The sequence below is a fragment of the Cupressus sempervirens genome, chromosome 7 (assembly GCF_028749045.1).
Source record: "Cupressus sempervirens isolate cs-2001-9-10 chromosome 7, ASM2874904v1, whole genome shotgun sequence".
Lineage (NCBI taxonomy): Eukaryota > Viridiplantae > Streptophyta > Pinopsida > Cupressales > Cupressaceae > Cupressus > Cupressus sempervirens.
The window spans coordinates 777636258-777657016 of NC_143124.1; the positions used below are offsets into that span (position 1 = coordinate 777636258).

Genomic DNA, 20759 nt, shown 5'->3' on the forward strand with positions numbered 1-20759 from the left:
ATGTACAAGAAGGTATTGTACATAGACAAAGAGTTGAAAGACAAATACAAACACTTGGAAGCACACGGCCTTACACATATGGTGGACATGCCAAAAGCTTTTGCTAATGAATGAATTAGATTTGTACTAAGAAGAGTACATGATGGAGCACTTTTTCTAGAATGGAGGAATCGATAAAGATCACAAGGAAAATTGGCAACAATGTATTGGGTCTATTGGCACAACGAAAGGATTGAGAGTTAGTAATATGAATGAGTTGAGACAAATAACTGAAAGCACGTCAAACAAAAGACCTATGGTGATAGATAAAGTAAAACATGAAGGAACAAGATTTACTTCAGTGATGATCAGGTAAAATTGAGATAAGTATAGATAGGTACAATTGTTGCTATAAGTATTGAACAAAGTGAAGCAAATACATCTAATAAGGCTACAACAAGCCAACAAGATATTATATCAATAAATAGTATAGGTCTACCATCACTTGATTTAACTACTCGATTGCTAGAATATATAAAGTACATATCAAATGTCATGAGCAGATAGGAAGAGAAAATTCCTACAATTGTTGAACAACAACATTTGACACTGACATCAACACAAGGAGCATCGAAAATTACCAAAGGTAACACCAATGAGAAAAAGGATAGTGGTGATGCAAGGAGTCAATATAAGGACTCTAGAACTACACAAGAATAAGGGAAGAGTGAGAGCACTCATACTCAAGGATCTAGTGCATCACAGTGGACAACTATTGGAGAAGAGAGGACAACTGAAAAAGGTGATGATGATGAAAATAAAGATAAAAATAAGAAGGACCATGATAAAATCATACAGTTAGTAGATGTCAAAGGGAAGAGGAAGCGAGAAGAAGAAGAAGAAGAAGAAGATAATGATCCACCAAGTGATGATCCCTAGTTTGACATATTGAAGCAACTGGTGTTAAGTTTGAAGAAGAAAGATAAATTAATATTCAAGCAAGCATTTGATTCAAAAATAGAGATTGATCAAAGAAGATAAAAGAGGATCAAAAGGCAAGTATTGAACACAAATTTATGAATGTTTGAAAACATAATGTCAAATGTTACATTGGATAAAGAGAAACTAATGCAAAGACAATTGAAAGTTTATCTGGACACAATGGAGGCAACGAGAAGTAATCTAGAAGGACAATTAGAAAGGGAAGTTGCAACCATATTATAATAGTAGAAAAGGCATAATTTGATAACAAAGCTTACAAATTTCAAAGGAAAATTGTAGGAGGACATAGTTACACTGCAAGATATTATCAACACTACATTAAGCAAATATACTACTTTGTGTAATCATGACACATTTACTTTTGAGATACACACTTGTCTTATTAGTGTCAAAAATGAAAAGCTAAGTCATATCAAATGACTGGACTCATCAATTAATATTGTACAACATTCATTGAAACTAGAGGAATTAATTACAAGATAATTAGAAATTTTAGCTGAACGTGATAAAGTGATTGCAAAAGTTTTGGAGCTATGAGGAATGAAAAGTTTACATATTGATGTAATGAAGCAGAGTCTGTTGGAAGCAAAAAACAATGTACATGCACTAGAGGAAACTACAATGAGTGGAATGGAGAATATGGTAGAAAAATTTCATAAACACATTCTCACTATTCAAGCATTGAAGAGGACATGGGAAACATTTCTATAACTTGCTAATTCCAAATATATAACTATTTTAAGTAAATTATAAGATAAATATGAACTTTTCACTACATATTTTAGTCTATTTGGTCATGTTTATTGGCATTGATTGCCATAAACAGAAAGGAGGAGTAATAATGAGAAGATAATGAGAAATGAGGAATGATAAGGAGATAGTGAAGATATTATGAGATAATTCATATGAATGGGGGAGTACAAATTACAAGTTTTTTTTTTTGTCATCAAGGCCAAAGGGGGAGATTGTTGGAGTTAGTAAGCATTGGCATGGAGATTGTTAACTAAAGTTTTTTCATTGATGTTAAAATGTCTAAGGTAAAGTTACTATTGGTATCACTAAGGATAAGTTACTATCAACATGAAAAGATTACTATCAGAGTACATAAGAAATTATTAGAGAAGGATAAATGATATTACCAAAAGCTTGTGAGAGAAGTTTTGAGTTGGACTAATTGTAATATCTATGGTCAGGATTATGACTAGGGTTACCAAATAGGAAATGATAAAAAGGGACTAAGAGATAATAGAGGAGAGGAGGACAAGTTAAAGGAAAAAAGAGCGAACAAGGAGAACAATAATAACGAGCATTACAATGAAAGGACAAAAGAACAAGTTGATTTGATAAGCTAAAGGAGAAGAAATGAACAAGTCAAGTTATCCTGCACAATACCTAATCATTTTTTACAAGATTTGTGAAGTCTTTAGCAAGATTGTTGAATTTGTGTATGAACCTTTATTAAATCCTCTAAAAAGGTGAATGCCTAGATAGACATGATTAAATCTTGTAGGGGAGTAGTCTTAGTAGGCTAAAGATACAATTAACACTATATCGGTGACTCCTTGTAGAGTGAGTTTATAGAAGGAAACATTGTTGTATGCCTACTCATAAAACCCTTTTGATTACAGTGAAAAAGTTGTGGGTACTATCCCCACTGTTGTTTTTCCCTTTGACCAAGGGTTTTTTGTGATACCAAAATCTGTGTGTTATGTGTGTAGAAATTTTATTTCATGAACTATTATTTACTTTCATGCATATGAATTATTAATGGTTAAAAGACTATGTTATCAATTAGATTTGGGTTATTGGACTAATGCAGAATCAGATTATTGGTTAAATAGTGGAAAATGAAAATGCTACTTAAGTATCAATTCACCCCCCTCCCCCTCAGTACTTAACTTTTCCTACCTTTAATTAATAGTATTTTACTTCTCAAGTTCTATATATTATAATTTTTTAGTCTTAAGTTCATATGTCACCTTGGTAAGTTTGGATTTGAGATCTACATTCTTAGATCTCAAATCTAAACAACTTTTCTTCTCATCTTCCACCATGCTCATCTTTAAGTTTGTAATTTGAAGCACATGTTTCAGAATTTTGTTCTCCTTCTTAAGGTTAGAAAACTCTTCACTACCCTTGATTTGATCATGTGTCTCTTTCTTTTTTGATTTAGATGATTCAATCTACTCTTTCAACTTTTGAATGAAATCTTGTGCATCTCTAAGTTTGATCTTCAGTTTGTTTCTTTCCTTTGTAACTGAATCAAGTTCCTTAAGGGCTTCCTCAAGATTCTTGTGTAATTGATTTGTATCTATAGAGATCTTGCTTAAGATTCTAGGCCTCCTCTGAGTAACTAAGCTTTGATACCAATTATTAGAAATAGGGAATGATTAGAGTGTTGGAAATACAAATGGGAAATGTATACTTCTGAGGGGGGGGTAAATTAGAAGCACTAATCTTTAACCAATAAAACTTTTAACTTTAAACAATGCATGCATTAACACATTAAAATAACATGTAAAGTAAATGCATCCACATAAACACTTGACACCATATATGATTGCCCAGAAACCCTCCAATGAGAAAGTAAAACTAGGGTGGGGATGACACCCATAATTCTTCACTACTACAACAATAAAGTTCACCTGTTAAGGTTACATAGTTTTACCATTCTCATGGTTTTCCCTGTGAAAGGCTTGTCTTATTAAAGGCTTACAAAGGACTATTAGATCCTACCCTGTTAAAAGTATGTCTAGCTAAAGGACTTTAGAACACTCACTTGGAATGTCACCCTGTTAAAGGATTTTACAATGACTATTAAATATACCTTAGTCCAAAGGATTTCACCCTACTGATATAGTTGTTAGAAAGTATGAGTAGAATGTTTGATCTGATACACTTACAACTCTGTCTTGCTAATTTTAGATTGCAATTCTGTCCATCTTGATCCTCTTGATATGTTATATCAATGTTGTATAGCTTCTCCTCTATTTTGCAAACTGATTCTGCAATTCTTTCACACTTCTAAGTCACCTTGTATGCTTTCTAATCAATTCACCCCTTTCAGTTCATTCAATTCTTTGCTCGTGTCACTTCCTCACATACATTCATTCCCACATACTGAATTATGGAGCTTTGTCTCCCCTTTTAAAAAGACTTTGGTGGCTTAGGGTTAGGTATGAATCTACAACTGAGATTCATTCATTTTCCTGCTTAATTCCTTCCAATTTGTTGATTGGTTGCATGTTGATCACATAGGGATTCTAAATAGATTCAATCTTATCTTCAAAGCTTTGAGATCTATCCATAAGTCAGCTCAAAAATGGTTTACATAGTTGTTTGTGCCATTGCAAACAACTAGGTCCATTCTGTGTTACTCGACACTTGAATTGCTCCACACATGAGTGACTTGATACTCATTGCAACTTGGCATCTATACATATTATACTCGGCATGAACTTAGTTAATATCGTAAGTGTGTTGACACTCAATTTTCAAAACTAATTCTAGGATCAACAATCTCCCCCTTTGACATGAGTGTCAAAAAAACTTAACTGGACATAACAAATCTAATTTCCTCGAGTATAATATACATATAGTTTGGTATATATACAAAAGACTTCAAAATTTTCAAAAACTTTGTAATAGACTCGTATACCTCAAAATTTTGTAACTCCCCCTGAGTTAATGTGCCCATTCTATATCCAAAATTTCTTCTCTTCTCTGAGTAGATTTGTTTCATGTTGGTACTCTTTTTCTTCAAAATTACTGGTACTCTGTTTCTGTCTTATATACTCTGTTTCTATTCTTTGGCTAGTTTCTCCCCCTTTGGTTGTTCTCCCCCTTTTTGGGTATTTCCCCTTTCCAATATTTCTCTCCTTTGAATATTTCTCCCCCTTTTTTTGACATGAATGTCAAAGGGTCTATACATTAATTATGTATTTGTCCAAAAAGTTCTTGTGGACTTCCATTATAATCTTCAAAGCAACATCCCAGTTGTTTAATGCAACATCTAAGGACTTGATTTGGATGGTTTTCTCTGCTACAAGATGAACTAAATCATCCATTGTTGAAGATTGGGATCTTTCTTTAATACTATCTCTACATATGCTAGTTCCTTTTGAAGTATTTCCATATGGGGGGTAAGGGAGGCTTGCATATTAATCAACTTGGCTCTTATGCTAGCCTCTTCTACTATTAACACAACTAGTTGATTTTGTGTATGAAGCGCTAAATGAAAGTGCTTCTCACTTTGAGTTGGATTTTGAGGTAGTTGCATGCTAAAATGTTCAAATTCCTTTCCAGACTCAAAATTTTGTGGCTTGTCTCGTGTTAAGAGTGTGGGGTCACACAATTTTGTGTACAATGAGAATATGTTCTCAAGTAATTTCTTCGCTTTCTCAATTTTGTTAGCCAACTCAACTTGTGATAGTGCTATCTCACCAGATATCTTCTCATTGACTTTTCCTTGAAATTTCTTTTCAGACCATTCCCTGAGTTTAACATTGGTTTCTTAGTCTTCATTTGTCACATGTTCAACAATTTCTGATAATTGTTCTAATATAGCTTTGATTCATCAAGTGTTTGCAAGCTGAAATCATCTTTAAAAATATCTTGAATCTCCTGAAGTGCTTGCCTCTGTTTATACTCTTTTTTTAGTATCTCTTGATCTTCTTTCTTTCCAATGCCTCTTGCATGATATTGATCTGATCTAAGGTCATTGTTGCATAATCATATTTTGGTATCACTATGTCTTTATTGAACAGTGCATCACCATAGTGAAATACCTTAGCAACTTTTATTAAGCTGGAGCATGGTGTTGAAATTTGCAATGGTATTGCATCAGTGCTCGACCTCTGAAGGACTTTAGTAGGAGTGCTAGATGTTGGTAAGTTTACCAATGGCTGAATGGCTTCTTGATCCTTCTCTTTGGGTATGTCCTTTTCTTCATCAGATTTTCCTTGATCAATTATAATCAATTGTGGTGCACCTTATGCTTGTGTAGTAGGTACAGAAACATCTGTCTATCTTGCTTGTTCTTTTGTTGGCTTCTTTACTTCTGCGGTCTGAACTTCATCAACTTTTGTAGCAATGTCAACCTTTGTAGATTTATCCTCTGTTTATGTTAATGGTTGAGCACTGGTACCTGTAGGGATGATAGAAGGTGTTTCTTGTGTGTTCACTTTGTCCCTTGTTATGTCAGCTATTGCGTTTTGTAGTTCATCCACACTGACCAATACATAATTTTCACATAACCTTGCTTGTAATGTGGATTGGTCAAGTATCTTTTTAAAATCCTCTGTAGTTAATGGATTAATGTTCTGATGTGATTTATCAGGAACATCTTTCACTGTTATGGTCTTTGCAGTTGTATTTGTGGAGGGCTCATGGCTGACAATTGTGAATCTTCCACATTTTGCTCTACTTTTTGCTCCTCAGCTATTACCACCTCATCTTTCTTTTTTTGTGTCTCCTCCACAATATTGTCTTCTTTCTCTTTTTTTGTTTCTTCTTCTTTGTCCTCATGTTCTTCCTCATTATTCCTTCCCTCAAAGGGATCTGCTTCTCCTTCCTTTATAGTTGTCAATCCATCTATTAGCCTCCACATTTGTCTGGATTTCTTTACAACATCTTCAATTTTATTTTGTAAAATGTTAAATGCCCATATTTCTTATTAGCTTTGGTTATTTGTCCTTTTGAAAATTTTGGCATCACTTGTGCCAATGTAGATTCTCTTATTTCCTTTTCCATGTTTAGGCAATAGTGCCATTTATTCTCAACAATTGTATATAAATCTTTGGGCATTGTGTTATCAAATTCAAGGGGGTGTTCTTGAATTTTGCCATCATGGCATATACAGATTCTTCAATCATATTCTGGTCTTCTCTACTAAGTTTACCAAAATCAACATTTTTCAAACTAGTCAAATTTGTATTATCTCTAACATTGTCACAAATGTTTTCAAGATCAGATTTGGGAGCATGACTTACCATTCTGAATTGGCTTGTGTCCTCTGACTCTGTCTTTTCATCATCTGACTCTGGTTGTGCTACATATTTTCTTCTCAGTTTCTTCTCCATAGGACCAGTCTGTTTAGTAGCCTTAGTTTTCTCTTTGGCTTGCTCCTTGGATTTTTGTGTAGTTTCCCTCGTAGTGGCTCTAGTTGCTGGAGCTGCAGGCTTTGTTGCACTAGGCTTTGCAATCTTCTTTGCCTTAGGCTGTGCAACTGGTTGTGTCTTTTCTTGAGGCTTGGCTAGTGTTTCCTCGACATCATCTCCCTTGACACCTTCTTCTTCTTGATCCTCACCCATACCCTGCGTCAAAGCAAGATGTTCTTGACCTTGTACCTTTTCTTCTTTCGTCATCTTCTTCATCGTTACCTTCTCCAAACTTGGCTTTGAGTTTCTTCACAATTTTGTCTTTCTTCTTCAAAGTTGAGGTAGTCTTTAATTCCATTTCTACCTTTGATTTAACAACATCATAGTTACCAAAATTTTTGGCAGTCTTGTCAACTTCTTCAGCAAGAAGTGCAATGATAGCAGCTGAAGCTTCATCAATATTAATTTCATAACCTAGAGGCCTTAACCATTTAACTCTAGGTATTGTAGCCTAGATGAAGGTGTAGTCAATGTCTACTAAAAAGCAGATATCATTGTAATATTTCTCCACTAGGGAAACATGAATTCTCAACCTCTATTTCATGGACTGCTTGAAATCTTCAAAATAACTAGTCGTTATTGACTCAAAATTCTCTCCCATTTTCTCAATATACTCATTTATTTGCATAGCAATCGACCTAATAGTCTTCCATCCTACTCTACCAAAAGATGGGAATTCATTTTGAAGATATACAAATATACAAATCGGTATTGAACCAAACTTACATTGAGCACTTTTAGATTTCCTTATTGCTCCTAGGTTTTCAATTATTTGCTACAACTAGAGTTCCGCAAGATCATAGGTATGATCTTTCTTGACTATCTTGTAGCCTACATCGACTGCTATACAAGGAACACTATTCAGTCTTCTTGACTGATAGAATTTATGTGAAATGATTCTAACAACAAAGTCAAGAAGTGGATTTGTAATAGTGTCAATGGTCATTCCTTGCTTGTTCCACTTAGCTCTTATATTTCGCTCAATTACCTCCTTTGAATCGCTCCTCACTATCTTAGGTCGATCTAGGGTTGGGCATCTAGTAACCCTATGTATAATTCTCTTTGAGATTTTGATGGGTCCACCTTCTAGCCATAGACAACTGTCATGTATTCTGCTTAAAACAATTTTGATCCATTTAGTTTTGAAGACCGTTGGGAAATCTAGGGCACGAGTTAAGCCCTTCCTCTCTACAATTTTGAATTCCTCCTTCAACACTCCATTTTCACATAATTTGTCATATGCCTATCTGATTTCCATGTCTCCAATCTCTCCTACCTTGCAATTATAACATTTCCTCCCATCTTGAACCATAACAACCTTGGGTGAAATAATAGATAACGTGCTTGCTAGGTCATTCTTGTATGCAACTTTTGGTATGGCCCTAAATTTTGGTTGTTTTACTTCGTTGCTAACTAATTTAACTTCAAACAGTTCCTTCTCCTTTACATTCTTAGAACTTGAGGCCATTTTGCAAGCTAGGGTTTAACAAATATGGAACTGCGTAGCTCGGTAGGTGATGAATACCTTTGAAATCAATGAATTGACACTTGATCTTCTCTATGATCTATGCAAATGCTTTGCTCTTGTTTGTAAATCGCTTCTCTGCTCTACTTGCTCTTGCTCTATGTTTGTAACGACAAAAAATGTGTGAAATTCGCCCTTATACCCTTTCAAAATATAACATTTATTGCATGGTACATGTATAGCTTACAGTTGTTAGAAAGTAACAGTAGAATGTTTGATCTGATAAACTTACAACTCTATCTTGCTGATTTCAGATCTCAATTCTGTCCATCTTGATCCTCTTGATCTATTATATCAATGTTGTATAGCTTCTCCTCTATTCTACAAACTGATTCTGCAATTCTTTCACACTTCTAAGTCACCTTGTATGCTTTCTGATCAATTCACCCTTTTCACTTCCTTCAATTCTTTGCTCACATCACTTCCTCACATACATTCATTCCCACATACTGAATTATGGAGCTTCGTCTCCCCTTTTAAAAAGACTTTGGTGACTTAGGGTTAGGTATGAATCTATGACTGATATTCATTCATTTTCCCACTTAATTCCGTCCATTTTGTTTATTGGTTGCATGTTGATTGCATAGGGATTCCAAATAGATTCGATCTTATTCTCAAAGCTTTGAGATCTATCCATAAGTCAGCTCAAAAATGGTTTACATAGTTGTTTGTGCCATCACAAACAACTAGGTCCATTCTATGTTACTTGACACTTGATAATACTGATGCTCAACACTTACTATAATTTTGTCTTGCTCGACACTTGAACTTGCTCGACATCAATTGTTCACTCGACACTTGAATTGCTCGGCACATGAGTGACTCAACACTCATTGCAACTTGACATCTATACCTATCATACTCTGCATGTGTTACTAGCTCAGCATGAACTTAGTAAATATCTTAAGTGTGTTGACACTCAATTGTCAAAAGTAATTCTAGGATCAACATAGAGGGGATGAGGAGAATTAGTGTTCCACAAACTTTTGACCAACTATGGATATTATTAACAATATTTAAAAAGTAACATATATAATCAAATCAAAAAGTAAATGATAACCATAACATAGTGCAACTCATAACACCATTATTTATTAACTAGGGAAATCCCTTGTGGGGATGGTACCCACAAAATCACACACTAATCAAAAGTATCTTGTGAAAGATATTGACTCTATTACGAGTCTATAACATATGTATAGTGCATTTGTTCTTGTTAGAGGACTAGGCCTTGTTAGAAGCCTCAACCCTATTAGGAGTTGGTATACAGTACAAAATTATGCAAAAAGAGCCCTCTGCTCAAACATGCAAATACAACTTTACAATGCTATCAATAGAGATAGATACAAAAATCCTTTACACAGTGTTGATATCTTCAATACCTGGCCTGCCTTTTGTTCCTTTTTCAAAACTGATCATGTAACCATACTGCTCTATACTAGCATCAAGTTCACGTCTGTACTGATCATACAAATTGCACATTCAAACATTATATCGTTACAATACAATGCCGCACTTTGATAAAACAAAATGTTCTTTCATCATGTTAGTCTTGCTACTGGATATTTTGCTAAATCTTTTAAATTAACTTTTTCCATGTTAGGGTTAACATCTAGGATGTTGTGCCTACATTGTCAAGTAATTATTTTGGTGAACCAAAATAATTTCTTAACCAAAATGCCTTTATTTTTCCTTTAACTCTTTTCTGTTATGTTAACTTGTACCTAGGAAAAATGCAATAACTTCATTCGTACATGGCCAAACTTTATGTGCTTTTACCCACATGTCATATACATCATGTCCTTCATCTAAAAGCGCATAAGCCTAAGTGCTTCCAGTGAACTATGCTAAACAAAATAAGTTGACTGTGCATTGTTTTGTTGATATGTACTTAGATAATTTTCTAAATAATATACTTCAACCTTATCCTTTCATTTGCCTTCTCAAAGTAAGCTATATGTTTCCATAAATGAAAACCCTAATATATCTCCTTAGAGTAATTGACAAAAAGGTTTTCCCAAGGTATATCTTATGTCAGTTTTTAATGGGTATATTTGTGATGTGGAGCCTAATCAGACTCAGAGGTTTATTCAGGTTGGTTTTCTCCCCATATTATTTCTATGACAGTTTGGGGGCAGCACCCCCAAGACGGGGTCAAGGGGCAACGCCTATCTATTATTTTCTTATGTTCTTGGTGTCTTGTGTTCTCTTTTGTGCGATCTATTATTTTTTGATATTGGTTATATTTGCATGTAACTGTTATTTTTGTCTGAGCTTAATCCTAACAATATATTGCCTATTCTCTTGTATATGGATTTTAAGTATTTATTTGTTTCATATCTATTATGGGTTATGTGGAAACAATCATATTTTTATTGCAAGTTTCCTTACAATTCCTTTTACATTTATTGTGACGCCTCCTCCTCCATGTAATCTTGCATCTTATAGAAGGAAAATGCCCAACTCTCTACATCTTTCAATCTAGTGAGGTCTCCCTAGCTCGTTCTACAAAGAAAGAAAGAAAGCACACGTTTATCATAGATGATTTCCTTGACTAGCTTCATTTGTGCAATAGATTTGTGTGTGCGTGTTTTCTTACATGTGATGTCTTTTCCCTATGATGTGTTCCTTGACATATCTTTGTGTTATGTAAAGCTCTCTTTAAATGATACTTTTTGTTTTATATGTTGTTTACATGTGTTATGATATAATTATGCTATCTTTGTAGATTTTTTTTTCTTTTTTTTTCTTGGGGCAATGAAAATTCTCTCTTTTTATCTCTAACACATTGACCCCAAAAGACTCTTGATGTCCATCTTTTGTGTTCTTCTTTCATTGTGTTCATAGCTCCACTACCTTTAAAGGACGAGGTCAATTCATTGTGATCAATCTTGATATACACGATTTATCAAATGTGCATACTAATTCTAGTTATTGGATCTTTTATGTGTTCTCTTTTTGTCTTATGCTCCATCCCTTTATTTGTCTTTTCTTGGGGGTATATTATTGTGGCAACATGCCTATTCTTTGGATATATGTATGCTACATTAAAGAATTCTCTTTGATAAGTGTACACCAACACTTTAACATGGAAAAATAGACTTTGCTCTTTTTTGCACTTTGTGCATACACTATACCATGTTTGGTGCACACTACAACTTCCATTATGTAGTCAAACTTTTACGGTTACTTTGCAAATTGGGACTTTAAGTATTTCACACCATTTCTTGCACCAATTCTCTACATAAATCATACTAAGCATAATTTTACTAAGTCAACATAGTCACGTTCTCTCTTCACTTCATATCTTGATATTAGATTGATAAGATCCCAAGTCCATGGGGGCTTAGAATTACTTGCCTCTTTAATATCTTGATGACATTTCTTCAATGTTGCTCTATGTTGTACTAAGAGGATGAACACAGGTTCACTCTCCTACTAAAATGGGGGGTTAAGTATAACATCATAAATTGTATCCTTATACAATTCCATACTAACTTAGACCTCACTTTGGCATTTTAGTCTTTTGTGCTTTGACAATGTCTAATTCTACCACACTTGCTTCAAAATTCATTATGTATTACTTGGGTTAGTGGACCCTTGTTTAGCCTAGATAGGTTGGACAATGACACCCCAAGTCCCATTTCTTTGCTTAAATGGGCCTATTTTTTAAATTTCCAACAATCAAAAGATATATGCCAAAATTCCTTTCTAATGTTTACCTGCTTCATAAGTTCATATACATTTCATTAGTTGAGATATAAGCCTTACCCTTTCATTTGAGACAGCTTGATCACACAACTCTTAAACCATATTACATCATATATCATTGAGCAAGAAATCAAGCATTATCAAGGTAGTGAAGGAGAGGCCACGTTCAAATTTCAAGCATTCAAGATGGCATTCATGATCAATTTATTATGAAGTCGACTATGCATTTCTACATGATACCATCAACCTTTTGATGCAAACTTTAACACCAAGAAAACTTATGAAGAAATAATATTTCACTTTAGTATATCAATTTCAAATCTCGTCTCTGGCCTTTTAAGACACACTTTCAATTTCAACTTTGTAGGGCTAATTCCAAACCCGAGGTCTAACCTAGACAAACCCTTATCAACTCAACAATATTTTCACTCTTTTGCATGTGTAGGTAACAAGATTTGAAGACACAAATCTAGATTCCAAAGGAGTATATATAAGTCTATAGAATCAACTTTTGGTCAGTATCTAACACTTTTCTAATGATATTGTCCACAAGGATTTAGAATAACATCTCGATCTCAACACACATCTTTTGTTTGCTTCCAAAACTTGTGTACAAGGGTATCCAAATTTGACATCATCCTCTACTTTTTAGACCGGATATTAAACACAGATCACTTTTTTCCTCTCTTTCCCAAATCTCCACATATTAAATTACAGACTCTTTGTATATATTAACAATTGTCAATTTACACTATTGACCCTAGATCTTATATTCAATTCACATATCTTCTTAACTCATTTTCAACTCAATTAGAAAGGACCAACTTAATTTTATTCCAATTGCTGAATCGAATGAATCTTCTCCTCCCTAATATAATCAAATAAAATAAACCCAATTACTCGCATGCATGAGCTTGTGAACCATATCTCTCAAGAGCAACTAACAAAATTTCTCATTAAAAAAATCATAATGAATGGATGGATGTACAGGCCTATGCTCATTGAACTCGTGTATAATACATAAATCCGTATAAGCACTAAATTATTCAAAAAAAGAAGATATGACGCAAGACACTATGATAGAGCTGTTCTCATACGTAACGGGAACATAATTCTCGAATTATTGGTTTCCTGCTAAGCGCCAAATCGAATCCTCCTGACACCGAATCCTGCAGTCCACCTCCACCAGAATTTTGCCATGAAAATTACATAAATTATAAATTATACCTTGATTCGATAATGGCAACCATTGTTAAAAGGCACAAGTCAGATGGTTTGTTCAACCCAGTCATTTTTTCTTAATCATCGCCAAAAATCTAGCTACACCTGAATTCACGCATGTCCACAACTTTCCAGTCACAGGGCCCGCAAATGTTTATTTTGGGGGTTCTTGCAATTTTTCCATACTGGATAAAAATGCTTAAGCAAACAGAAACCAGAGAATATGAATAAAGTATTTAACATTTGCTGTATCTATACATGCAAAGCTGTAAGAAATTTGTCCCCAAAAAAGAAGTGAGGGCCTGCCACACTCAATTTGATTTCAGTCTCAATTCAATTGAAGGTATGTATTTTTTCCCCTTTTTATTGTTTATGTAATTTGGAACGAGAATCTAGTGTGAATGGAATTTGTTGTAAGATCGTTGCCAGAATGTTTGTTTCGAAGTTGATGGGATTTATGAAAAGAAGAATTGGGTGCCGTTTGGAGATTTTGAAAGGTATAGATGCCGAGCATTTGAAGAAAAGTCTGTGATAGTGTTGCGCTAATAAGAGCGTATATTTGATTGGAAGACCACGAAAATGTTTGCACTGGAGATATCTGAAATTTTTAGACTATAATCTTTTTCCCTTTATGAGAGAAATTCGAACTATATTTGCTTTTCAGTAAAATGATTGAGGATCCATACATTGGGTTCAAACCCAACATCTGGATAATCTTCTAATTAAGAGCTTCTAAATCAGTATCCCTGGTTAAACAAGCTGGAAGAGAAAAGCCTGCATTTTAACTTTCTTATTATGTGATCTGAGATTCTATGACAAATAGCTTGTCTTTGAACCTCTTTCTTCTCATCTTCTTTCAACTCCTTAACTGCCCCGTCTTCCTTTGAAGTATAGGATGACAACGAATAGGATTGGCAGATTACTGCTAACAAAGACCATTGTTGGTTTTTATCAATAGTCCCTTCCTCTTCATTTGATAATTCCGTAGCAAATCCAAAATCGGAGAATTGTCGTCGAGGTCTTTTGGGTGGCTTGGGCCTTAGCACTTGTTGTAAACTATTACTTCAATATGGTTTCTTCTGCAATCCCTTTGTGTTGGTTAAATTAACCCATTATTTTTTGCTTCTCTTTTATCTCATCTGAGATTTGTTGCTGAGATGAAGTATTTTAAACTATCTCTTAGTGTTTAGTGGGTGGGGGAGGACACCCATCTGTCACTACTTTATGCTCCATATACTTAAAAGACCTCCCAACAGCCTTAGTGGCCCAAAGATGAAAGTAGTGAGGCCCTTGCCACCGTGTTGCATGCTTTTATGATATAGGTTTTCCCCTATTACGCACAGCAGCAATATGACACATCTGAAAGCACCTTCTGCAACAAAACATAAATCTGTTCAGAATCAATAACCTGCCTCATTATACAATCTTCCACTTTTAGCCATAAGCCATCCGGAAGTCCCTCTGAGATATCTTATTCTACTTGATGTTTAGTTACTATAGAAATGTATCAAATTGTTTGTATTTGTATCAATGGGTAAAAATCTCCTTACCATGTTTCCTACCCCTTGAAAACAAGCATGCACCCAACACTGTAGGGGGAGATATGGGAGCCTGATACAAACAGGCATTACCAATAATGTCTGTGTCATTGGATTAAAAGCTGGAAACTGTGGGCTTACAATCAAATTACACTCATCCCAAAATCACATCATATTTTCTATAAAATATGCTTAATCCTCTAATTTCTCACATAGCAGTAGAGAAAAACCTTGGGCACTAGGATGTCTCTAGCACCTTTAACTTTTTCTGCTTAACTCTTCCTGATCCAAGCATGAAGAGCTGCTAATCTTGGCCAGAAAGCATGAAATTTACAATGAAGATCCCTGTTGTATTCACTTTTTTCAGCACTATCCTTACCCTCTATAGATGAAGGAATCTTCTCTGATCCACCTGTCATGTGCATTTTAATGTTTTCAGCATGAGTGGGAAAGCTCATTTTGAATTGAATTAAGATATGTGCCTTTACACTTGGAAGCAGTGAATCAACAATAATATGTGACACAGAGTTGTTGGTAGTTGACTTGGATTGAGGTTGACTGAATCATGTTAGCTGTTAGATTTAGTTAGTTAGCTAGTTTTAGTTGTTAAAGGAATGCTGCAGTTGTTCCATTGGTTATGTTTATTTAAATAAGGAATCATCTTCAATTAAATAAGGATTCAGGCAGTTCATTATCTAACTTAATTCTCGGGGAGTGTTTGTCAGCTTGCAAGCACTGAATGTGGGACTATCATAATCGGCAGATCATTTAAGTTGAAGTTTATTTAGGTAGCACTGAGAAGAGGAAAGGATTGTTGATTACCACAATCACAAAAACTTCATTCTATATACGGGAATTGGACATGGCTACAACTTCTTGAGATGAAAACCTCACACTTTTCCAGTGTGATTCTTATGAGAACAAAAACCCTCTACTATATTTAGTAATAGGCACCATCAAGATTATTGTAGGGTATTCAGCAGTTCAAGGAAAGAGCAAGGCCATTATGGAGTCTTCAACAGTACCAAGCAGCAGCAGGGATGATGTTATGTCGTCTTTTTTGTAATAATCTAGGTTATGGTCCAGATTGCCTATTTCCTGTTTACCACATCTCCCTTGGTCCCATTTTGTACGTGTGTGTGCTCTTTTCTTTTTATCCTCCAGTGTTTTCACAAGATCCCTGGAGTTTTTGGGTTTTAAGACATGCTCAATCTTTCAAGTGTTTCTCAGTTGTCAGAGTTTCAGACTTCCCCATCCAAGCATGCTTTCCCATCTAAGTCCAACCTATCCTTTGATCCTCATCAAACTTTCAAACTTGTTCGCGCGATGCTTCCATCCTTGACACACTGTTAATTGTATTTGTTGGGCTTTGCAATCTACCTTTACTGGCATGGCCATTGCTTGACTCCTATAGCCCCAACCTGTGGGATAAATCTTGTGCCATCTCCAACACTCAATACCAGTATTCCTACCTTTATTCCCATTCCCTTATAACATGTCAACCCTTTTCATAATGTCATTAACAATCGGTTTTGGTGCCAAAACTTTCAAAAGTGGGATTTTTTCTATCCCATAATTGTTGATCAAATTTGGAGTTGTAAATTACATCATGGCCGACCCATTATTGTTGTCAGTGGTCACAGAAATAAAGGAGTGAATGCATATATTCACACGGCTTCATAACGCTTAATAAATTCCTTTAAGAATCTGTTTTAAGCAATAAAATCAAGTGTGGGGATCCTATTACGGAAGTCACAGTGATGTCCGAGGATCTCATATAGAGTTGTTAACTGGACGCCAAATGCATTATATTGATCTGATTTGCCATTGTTTGTTGTTATGAATTTGTTGTTGCAGTCATTGATATTGCAAAGCTATTTGAATGTAATACAATCATAATATAATAAGACACAGACCAAGATTTACATTTGTTATTTGTTATTTACAATCAAGGTATTATGCCAACATTCCCCATCTTAATACATTAATCCTAAATACATCAGATTCACCTTGCCCTAGAGACCCCACTTTTAGGCTTGCACAATTTTTATTGTTGATTACAACAATCAATACACATTAATGATGAACCAAGTGGGGCTCCATCAAGTTGTCTCTTAAACCTAAGAGTTGAAGCTTTGAGCTGTGTTCTTGAGCTCTCAATCTTAAACTCTCCAGTCATAGAGGCTTTAATTTTTCAACAATTATCCATAACAGATACAACAAATCTCTATTGTTCATTGTCTAATGCCCATCAAAGGGTCTACTTCTTGATCATATACTTTGGATTCTTAGGACAACAATCCATATTGAGGTCAACACCAAATCTTGAACTTTCTCTAGAATGAATCTTTACAACACATGCATTCTTCAAATTCATCAGCATCATAAATGAAAGCAAAATGAAAAACATAATCCAAAATATGCCAAAAACACTTTTCGTGCAGAACATCATCTCAAAATGAGATGCCAACTTGAGATGATGGAAATTCCTCCGTCCTTCGTCCTTCGGCCTTCAAAAGTGAAGGCTCGAAGTACAAATTTATGATTTAGAGGAGAATAAGAATCATCAACCACTACTCCATCACCTGATGCATCCTCATCCTCAACACAAGCCAAGTTTGCCTCATTAGATTGTTTTTTCAGTTTTCCCTTAAGAACACAACTAGCTTAAGTTATACAAGCCCATGCCATGTGACCCTTTTTCTTATAATAGAAATGTGCATCGTCTCTTTTGTTTTAACTTGACCATTCATTAGTGCTCCATGAATATAGTATGCTATCCAATTGAAGATCTTATGTATCTTTCTTGGTCCTCTTTTATTCTGCTAGAAGAGATGAAATTATTTCTAGAGTTTGTGATGCTATCTGATTGAGTGTAAAAATTGTTGAAATTTGCAGCTGCAATATAGATCTTCAGATATTTTTCTTATTATACTACAGTTATCAGTTCCATTCGAGCTCATTCATTTTGCTGCTCTCTGCTTGCAACTGGTTAAAATCCCATTTCTGTTTGTGGTTCCTTAAGTTTCTGCTGTTGTGATGTGGTCATTAAGTTCATACTTCTGCTCTTCATTCTACTCGTCAATACGACTCCTATTTTCTTTGGTTACAATTTCGTCATCCATCGTGTGAGTATTGTGGATGTTAGAGCTGACTCAGTCTTTTATACACATTACCTTGATGAATTGGCATCTCTCCTTCATGTCTCACTTGACTTGAAAACACTCTCAGCGAAAACTCAATTTAATAAATTACTTTGTCGTTAATTTTCATATGCCATTAATTAGTGCACTCATGAGACATGTTGGCTTTGTCAATCCAAGACGTCATCAGTTTCATTTGTATCTTTGCCATTTTGTATTCTGATTGGCATCAGCATCAATGTTAATCCATTTTTACTATTAATATTTTTCCATTGTTGCATCAGCGCCAATAGACGTGGTGGTTATGAGTCAAGCATAGAGACGACAATAATTCTCCTCCGTGGGTGTAAGACGTTGTCTATAGAAAAGTTGTATTTGTTATGTATGAATAGTATTCATTTTCTTTGTCATCTTCTGCAAAGGATAGTGCAACTCTTCTCTTGTGATTGTTTCACAGTTACCAACATCTGATATATTCAACTTTGTCTTTTCATGTGTGAGGAAAGAAAGTTGTCAATGAGTTGATATTAATTTTGTTGTAATTGTCGTGTATATTGAAAAGACTACAAATTGCAGAGATCTTGTAACTTTAATCAAGTATAGATAAATAAAGGGACGCTTTTTGTGGGCTGGGTTGTTTCCCTCATTGACAAGGGTTTTTCCCAGGGTTAATGTTTTGTTCTGTGCTTAATTATATTAATCTCCGATTGCATTACTTCTGGTTCATAATTTTACATGGTATCGGAGCCAGGGTTGAATTAATTCGATCCAAAACCAGAAGCATTCTTATATTTGTGCTCCTTTTTCTTTGAGTGAGTCTTCCTCAATGCATGAAAATGGTGAATGGCATGCAAGTTGTGTTAATTCCATAACTTTATAACATACTGATCTGATTACAGATCGTACTGATCTGTTCTTGCTTAATTCTTACCGAAGTCTCTATTTATATGGTCTTATCCTCCTAATAGGGATCGGCGCCAATCTTGAAGTAACTATTTGGTAACTAACTAATCTGCTTGATTAGTTTGGGGACTAAACTTTTCTTCTTGGAAAGTCGCCGATCTTTAGGAGAAGGTTTTATTTTGACTTTGGTTATGTAAGGTGTGGTTGAAGGTTAAGGACATACAAACAATTAGAAGTCTGCTCCTTGATCAACTCTGCCCTCTAGACAATTTGCAGATGCAAAAAAAATCTCCAGAATTATAAGTATTGATTTAAACAAGTCTGAACATTGAAGATTATACTCTGAAGTATAAGAATAAGGCATAAACTAACTCTGATATATTACAGAATTTGTAGAAACTTTCATGGTTCAGAGCTCTGGTAGTTGAACTTAGGCTCTGCAAATTAAATAATCAGACTTGATATATATCTAGCATTACTCTTCTATCTTCAATAACATACACAATCAGATCCAAGGACAGGTTTGATGGGAAAGAACATTTTGAGGCTTGGAAATTCAGAATCATGATGATTCTTGAAGAAAATGATATAAAACAATTTGTTGATTCAGCATCCAAGAAACCTGCTGCTGAACCTCACAAAACCATTTGGAGTAAAGGGAACAGGAAAGTCATACAGATTATATTAGATGGAGTGAAAAATGAAATAGTACCCATGCTAACGAAACATCAAGCAACATTTGATATGATGAAAGCATTATTAAATGCATACGAGGGTAACTGATGCAGGAGCATCCAGAGGTATAAGGGCAATCCTGTGTCACCCAAAAAAAATGTACTTAGACTTAGTTTCTGTTTCATGTGTTTTCATTTTTGGACACCCATTTGGGTCAAATAAAGGTTCCAACTCTCACAGTTCCACTATCAGTGTGTTAGAAAATCCCGAAAAAATAGGAGCATGTAATTGGGCCATCATTTTGGTGAACTAGAAGGTGTGAATTGGCCAGATGAATGTAATTGTAATTTAGAGCATTCCAGAAAAAGAATCAGGTCAAAAGGCCACACGGTTTGAAAGTTATTGTAGTTTTTCGGGTTTTGGAGACCTCCTAAGAATGCTTCAAAGTCAGGTTAGGGGCATTAAATGACCTCGAAAAGGGCCGAAAAATGGGGGACGAGCAAAGCTTGTCCATAGGGCTATAGAGCGCTTCGAGAGCTTTTCGAAAATGTAAACGGTTCGTCAATCGGAGCTACGGTTCAAAAGTTATGCCTCCCGGAAGTTCGGTTACCGTTTTTGGATTCTTCTAGATTTGCACCGACTTCTAACGCAGCTTCTGGAACCTTCTATTTGGTCGGTGGATGCCTACTAGCACTTTCTGGAATGTACTCCTAGTCCTTAACCCTCCAGGGTCTATTTAAGGAGATTTCTGGCATTGTAAAAGGCAGTTCGGAGTGGAGTTTGAGAGGAGGTACTGAAAGGATAAATTATCTCCACATTTATGCTATTGTAAGCCCTTAGGGCATGTTTTGAAGTTTATTTTCTCTGTACTGAATGTACTAGCTTATTTTTCAATTAATACAAT

At 35.1% G+C, this 20759-nt stretch overlaps 1 protein-coding gene across 4 annotated transcripts in view; it reads left to right on the forward strand.

Moving 5' to 3' along the window:
• Nucleotides 1-13443: 13443 nt before the first annotated feature.
• LOC149549641 (amino acid transporter AVT6A-like) overlaps nucleotides 13444-20759 on the forward strand; it is a 62298-nt gene continuing 54982 nt past the window's right edge. For all 4 annotated transcript variants that reach the window (XM_089792948.1, XM_089792951.1, XM_089792946.1 and 1 more), the window contains exon 1: nucleotides 13444-13939. The gene's annotated coding sequence lies outside the window, so the exon portion shown is untranslated. The remainder of the gene's footprint in view (nucleotides 13940-20759) is intronic.